Genomic DNA, 7,001 nt, shown 5'->3' with positions numbered 1-7,001 from the left:
AAAAAAAAAAGAAAGCAGCTGGGGAAAAAAAGAACGGCAAATTCAGGCTCCCCCAGGACTGGAAGGGCAAGGAGAGGAGCCTTCCAGCTCGAAGCCGGTTTGTGGTCTCAGACAAATTAAATATTACTGTTTATTACCAGCCATACTCGGATAAAATAAAGAGAGTTCAAGGCGATAGCTGCTATCTCACGAGCTTTGCTCCTATAGGACACGGAGACGTCACCAACCACGCAACTGGCCTATTCTGTCATGGTTGACTGCAGCAGTAATGGAAGGTTAATTTGTATTATTCTCCTCTTTTTAAAGCTCTATCAGGGAGATTCCTGTGCCTTTTTTTTTTTCCTCCCAAAAAGAAATCCATTCGGTGAAATGCAAAATAACCGTGGCTGGGTGTGTGCGACCTCTATATGATGTATGTTTATATATATATAAATATAGATATTCACCAGGCAGACTTAGACATGCGGGTGTGAGGGGTTTTAGATCATATCCGAGCAGGCACGGAGCCGCTGGAAACGCCAGGGAAACCCCCTCATCCTCGAGCAGAAAAGGGAGAAAACAGAAGCAAAACTCCCTCTTCACTGCAATTTAAATAATCCAACGGGATTGGCATTATTCAGCTGAATTTCTTTTTCTAAACAAATAATTCAGTGAGAGTGAGCAGGAAACTTGTCCAATGAACTCTCAGGCGCCTCTGGAAGCAAGCACGCTGGGCTATATATAGCAAATGATAACCTGGTTATTTGCACGGATTCAAGTGTGCTTCGGGAACCAATTATTTGCTCTGATTAAATAAAAAAATATAAGGGAAAAAAAAGGGGAAAAAAAAGTAGCAAGTCCAGGCGATTATTTGCCAAATGAGATTGACATGGGGGAAAAAAAAAATCAAAACCCTCCAGATCCCTCCAAGTGCAGCCAGAGGCGCCGCTGGCGCTGCCCCGTGTCCCAGCTCTCCCTTAGTCTGGAGGAATTTTAGGATGCACACGCGGTGGTAGCAGGAAGATTTCACTCTAATTACAAAAAAAATTTTAAAAATAAAAGGAAAAAATAAAAGGAAAAATAAAAGGAAAAAATTACACACACACATAGAGAGAAAAAGGTGCTAAAGCGTTTTTTCCTCCGACAGAAAAAGAGAGGTGGAGAAACAGGGAGCGAGGAATTAAAGAGCAGCAGCCAAGGAGAGCGAGGAGCCGTGCGGGAGCCAAGGTGAGTTCCCAGCGGGCATCGCCGCCCTGCCCGGGCCGAGGGGCTGAGGCAGCACCCCCGGCCCTGCCCTGAGCCCCCCGGGCCCGGCTCTGCGGGCTCCGGGGGAACCAGGCCCACAGGAAAAGCACCAGCAAGGATGGAGGAAAAAAATTAAAATTAAAGGGGTTAGGGAGGAAAAGGCCCCTTTAACCCTGGTGCGCCCCGTTTGCTGGATCTGGCCGCGCTTGTCAGCTCGGCGTCCTCCCAAATGTCCGGGATGGAGGGAAAAAAAAAAAAACCCTGAGAGAAGGGAAAAACCCACCGAGGATGGTTCTCCGAGCGCCCAAGGTGCTGGCAGCGGAGCAGGATAGGACCTCACGTGAAATGAGAATTCAAATATTCTCCCCCGCAGCCGGCATCACCTCCTGGTGTCCCCTGAGGTCCCCCCCAGCCCTGCGGGACGGGAATCGCTGCCCCTGCCCGCTCCCGGCCTCCGCGGCTGGAGCAGCGCGGATCCCGCTGCTGCTGCTGCCGGCGAATGAGAACGGGGAGCATGAGGGGCCACAGAACCGGCACACGCGGGGATGCAGATAAAAGCACCCGAAAATACAGGTATTTAAGGGAAATACAGGTATTTAAGGGAAATGCAGGTATTTAAGTACAGATGTGCACATATGAGTGCGGACACCCCATTTGCAAACACTCCCCCGCACACGATGCCTCTTCTCTCAAGCCTTTAAGCGATTTTATATCCCATTATTCCATCTATTATTTATTTGGTATCTTTAGACTAAACGTGCAGCGTGACCGCACGAATGCTGAGATCCAAGGGTTCCTCGTGAATAAACGCGGCTGTTTGTACACGGAAACACCCCCAGGCACAGCGCAAAAATCGCCTGTGTGGATGTGCAGGTGATGAGATCTTCACAAACACTTGCCCAACAGCTCGAGCCATCCCTGCCCTATCCCCTCTTGGTTTTATATGGATATTTCCATTTCACCCGGGGTTTAAAGAGGGATTTTTGGGTGCACACAAGCCTTAATCTGCCCCCACCCTCCTCACAGCTCAGTGGGAGTGGGCGCAAATCTGCGCGCCAGCAGAAGGCGGGCGAGCGACCAGCGTGGATGCGCCGCCTATGCACCCCATATATATAAATATATGCAGCCCTGCGGGTCTCGATCCTGGTTTTTCAGCTCCCCGGCAGCACCGCCCGGCCCCGGCGGGCTTTAGAGCCCCTCATGGCCGGAGCCCCGTGCAGGGTGTCCCTGGCTCTCCCCGGAGCTCTCTCCGTGCGGGATTTGCTGCAGGGAGGGGATGGATGGCCGGGGTGCTGGCTCGCAGTGGGGTCGAGGTGTCAGCAGTGAGAAATAGTGCCGAGCGTGAACTCGCTCTCCCCCCGCCCGCCCTCCACACCCCTTTAAAATCACTTTTTGGGTCGGCTTAACCAAATCGAAGAGATTTTTGCGTTTCTCTCGCGGCTGCTCGGCGGCCGCCCTGCCCAGGGACGCCCGGCTGGTCAAATACAGAGACATCAGCACTTGTGGCTTCCCAAAGCTCTTTTTTTTTGCTCCTTGCCATATTTTCAGAGAAAATCAGCTTCCTCCTAGCAGGGATTATTATTTTTCCTTTCCATTTTTAGATAATTTACTTCCCCTCTCGGACCAGTTCTCTCTTTGCCTTTATTTCCCTTTTGTTGGCCGCTTTTCGCTTTGGCGAAATACGCACCTGGGAGCAAACAAGTGTTTAAAATAATCCTCCTCTCTGGAAGCATTTTTGTCCATTCACTTATTGGGGTTTTTTTTAATATGTGTTGGATTTTTTTTTCCTCCCAATTGTTTCCTATTTTCTTTCCCCTCAGTCATGGCGGCAGGGACTGACTGCATTGATCTGAGAGCTGGTATCAACAAAATATATAAAAGTCCCGCCAATACAGTTCTGTCCTGTCATTATTTCCATTACAAAATCCTGCATTTAGTGCTGGAGAATTGCTTTAGACGAGCCTTCGGGGGTAGATACCTGGCTCGAGCTTTTTTCTTTTTCTTTTTTTTTTTAATTACAGGTGAATAGGCGTTTTTCTTTTAAAGTTTGTGGTTTGGGCTGTTTTGGATTTGGGTTTTGTTGGTTTGTTGGGTTTCTTTTTCCCGCCCTTCTGGCTACCTTAAAAAAAAAAAAAAGTTTGCAATTAAAACCCTTTTCCCCTCCCTGAGCCCATTAATTTCCCAGGCGAGCTGCAGGCTTTAAAACAGTGACGAAAATGAAAAAGAAGGAGCGGGGCAGAGGCAGGGCTTGGCTTGGCGAGGCGCGGGCACGGCGCTGCCCTTCCGCACCTCCCACGCGTGGGGGTGAAAATCCCTTTTCCTCCTGGATCCCCAAATTCATCCCTAATGGAGCAGGAGGGATCCATTCCCTTTTCCCCGTTCGCTCCAAAAGGGAGAAAATTCTCTCAGGGAGGGGAGTCTGGGCAGACAGGGGTCCACCACTCCCTCCCCAGTTTTTCCCCAGTTGCCCAGGAACAGAGGGAATTGGGCTGAATTTCTCTTTGTGCCCATTATCGTAGGGGATTTTTTGGCACGGGGTGCCCGTGGGATCCCCGCTCCAACCAGAGCGTCAATCAGGGCCTTATCTCAGCCTCGAGGAGAAAATAAAAGCTGATAAGGCCTTCTCTCCCTGGGAAGAAACGAAATGGGGGCAGAAAAGGGGAAATCCTCAGCGCCCTGTGCCTCTCCCTGAGAGCGATCCTGCCCTGACCTTGGAGGGGGTGGCAAAAGGAGCCCGATCCCGCAGGGTTTGAAGCAGGCACCGATAAAAGGCCCCACAGCATCACCTGTGGATGTTTTTCCTTCCCTCGCCCTCCCGGGCAGAGGAGCCCTGGGCGGGGGAGACCCCCCGGGCATCCCCAGTTTCCTCATCCCGGCCCAATTTCTTCCTCCCTTTCTCTCCAATTCATTTTTCTTCTCCTCTTTCCTCTTTTCCAAGCCCTCTCGCCTCTTTTCTTCCCCATTTTCCGTTTCTCCCCCCTTTTCTCGCCCCCTGCCCTGAATAACGCCGGGCGACAGCGCAGCGCGGCCGCTCTGGGATACCCAGATTTTCCTTTGTATTCCCGGCTATCCGCGAATTTTGGGAGCGGGAGACGCTCCCAGGGAGATGGGGGGGTGGCTGTGGGCTCGGCCTTGGACGGGTATCATGACAGGCATCCTAAAATCCATTTTTATCTCTGCTGGAAAAACACAGATTATATCAATAACCCAAAGAGTTCTTGAGATTTCTTTTGTGTGCGTCTTCAGAAAATGTTAAATACTAAAAATGATCACAGAATGAATAGAAAAGAAAAAAATGAGCATTTCCCCTCTTGTTCCAGGGCTGGGTGAGGTCCCAAACTGCAACTTCAGGGCCCTGAGCTACCCGAGTGCAGAAGAGAAATGGGTTTTGGAGGGGCAGAGCCCCGCGGATTATCAGCGATATCTGGGAGCAGTGGGATGCCCTATCCTGCTTCCCGAAATGCCAGGGAGTTAATTCTGAGGGTAGCAGGTATCTTCTCTGGAGAGCTTTTCCACACAAACAGAAGTACGAATCGGGGCTGAATATCTGGGTGATGCTCGGTGTGGTAAATCTGATTTTTTTATAAACCCGCGTGTGCTTCCATCCGTACAATCCTATGGATTTATACCTGTTCCAAGGATATCAACAGTTCGTGTTGAAACGTGCTTCTCTGTCCTGTAAATTTGAGCACAAAAAAATCTGTTTTCACCCCACTGCAGAAAATTTCAGGAGCTCGTTTCGTTCCTGCCTGGGATTTTTGGGGTGCAGCCTGGCATGTTTACCTGCCCCGTGTGTGTCTGCCAGGCTGCCATCACAGGGGCCGCGGGTTAATGCTTTTACCAGCCCATTTTGCCTTGAAAATCGTTCATTTCCAACGAAATATTCCTATTAGAGGGGAAAGGAGCGCTCGAATCTCTGCACAAAAAAAGGTCCCAAAAAAAGGAGCCCGGGTGGGACCTGCGGAGCCGAGCCCGGGTCCCCCCGCAGGCTGCGGGCACAGGAGCCACCAACCTCCCCTCTCCGGGGGCTCGAGGAGCCGCCGTTCAAGACAATGTCTATTTTCTGTCATTAATAACTCGTTTCTTCCTTAAAAAAAAAAAAAAAAATCTCGTTTGGATCCAAGATTGTTTTTATGATTCAGTCGGACAAGACGGAACACATGTTAGTTTAAGCAGGTTCATGAAATAGCTGTAAATCAAATAAAGTTTACGAGTTTAGCAGGAAATACTGAAAAGATGAGGGGGAGGGAAAAAAAAAATCCGCCGAGGCAGAGAGCAGCAGGCTGAAATAGTCGGTGGAGTTTTGTCCTGCTCTGTGTTTCTCTCTGTTCTCTTGTGCATCTTGCCGATTAAAGGCCTCGAGACCCCGTGTTGGCGCCAAGTGGCATGTTATTAATCAGTTATCCCGAGGTTCAGTCCACAGAAGAGAGAAATTTAATCACCAGAAACCAGACCCGACATAAAAGAGAAATCTAAAATCAATTCCCTCCCGTCGTCCCGTCTCCCCCTCCCCTTCCCCACCTCCGAAGCGAGCAGAACGAGCAGGAGCAATCAAGATCGCGCTCCCTCTGCCTCTTAATTGCGGCGGGAGAACCGCAAATTTCTCCGAGCTTTCCCTCGAAAAGAAATTGAAAAAAAAATTAAAAAAAAAAAAAAAAAAAAAAAAAAAAAACAAAAAAAAAAAAAACAAGTTTGTCCTTGATCTCGCTATAAAAACGTGATGGGGGACAAATATCCCAAGCGGAGCCTTTTATAACGGAACAGGGACTATAGGGCAGGGGGGTGCGGGTGCCTGCACCCGCATTTATCGCGGGGGAAATGATCTTTGAAGGCTCCCAGGCCTGGCGGGGAGGGGTCCCCTCACCCCAGATGCCCCCCAGCCTCTGCCTCCTTCCCGCTGCCCGGGTGTGAGTCCAGGACGGGAATTCTGAGGGAAAGGGGAGGTCTGGCTTGGTGTCCCCCCAAAGCTGAAGGCGCTTGTGGACACCCCACTGTTCTCCCCACTCAGCCCTTCCTGCCAGGGCGTTTTGGGGTGGGAAATCCCAGATTTGGGTTAAAATAGGGAAATAAATCCTCGGCCCTCCTTGCTGGCCCGGCACAGGGCATGGAGGACGGTGCCACCCTCGGGGAAGGACCGGAGGTGACAGCAGGGCAGAAAGGATCAAAAAAACCCCCCAAAATAAGCTCGCTCGGAGTGCGGGGAAAAGGGAGAGCGGTGGGGATGGGCCCTGCAGCTTCCACGCGTGTTTCCATGGGGGTCACCCCGTCCCCGCTCCCTCCCGGCTGCCGGGGTCGCGCAAGGTACCGAGCCCCTTCCCCGAGCCCCCCCAAGGGTCGCCCCACGCCCCGTGGCACCGCTGCTCCTCTCCATCCCCGTGTTTGTTCCTCGAAAGAGAAACCACCCCACAAAAACCCCAGCTCAAAGTTTCGCCTGCCCAAACCCCAAGAGAGGAGATTTCACCCCATGCCAGCCAAGGCTCTCACTCGGTGCCAGCCAGATTTGCTTGTTCTGCCCTAAAAAACAATAATAGCGGGATGGAGAACTGCGGGCCTGGATCTGGGGGGATGAAGGGCGAGGGGGGAGCAGCTGCCTCTCTGCCCTCTTTCCAACCCAGCAAAACCGCTTGTTTTTTTGTTTTTTTTTTTTTTTTTTTTTTTCTTTTTTTTTTTTTTTTTTCTACACAATGTACAGTTTTTTGTTGTTTTTTTCCTCTTTCTTTTTTTTTTTTTTTTTTTTTTTTTTTTTTTTTTTTTTTTTTTTTTTTTTTTTTTTTTTT

General features: G+C 50.3%; 1 long non-coding RNA gene across 1 annotated transcript in view; it reads left to right on the top strand.

Moving 5' to 3' along the window:
* Positions 1-7,001, top strand: part of LOC115947918 — a 12,780-nt gene that overhangs the window by 912 nt on the left and 4,867 nt on the right. Inside the window, exon 2 of the long non-coding RNA XR_004081773.1 lies at positions 1,127-1,206. This is a non-coding gene — a long non-coding RNA (uncharacterized LOC115947918). The remainder of the gene's footprint in view (positions 1-1,126; positions 1,207-7,001) is intronic.

This window comes from Geospiza fortis, unplaced genomic scaffold (assembly GCF_000277835.1).
Source record: "Geospiza fortis unplaced genomic scaffold, GeoFor_1.0 scaffold408, whole genome shotgun sequence".
Taxonomy (NCBI): Eukaryota; Metazoa; Chordata; class Aves; order Passeriformes; family Thraupidae; genus Geospiza; species Geospiza fortis.
This window is presented reverse-complemented; position numbering and strand designations above follow the sequence as displayed.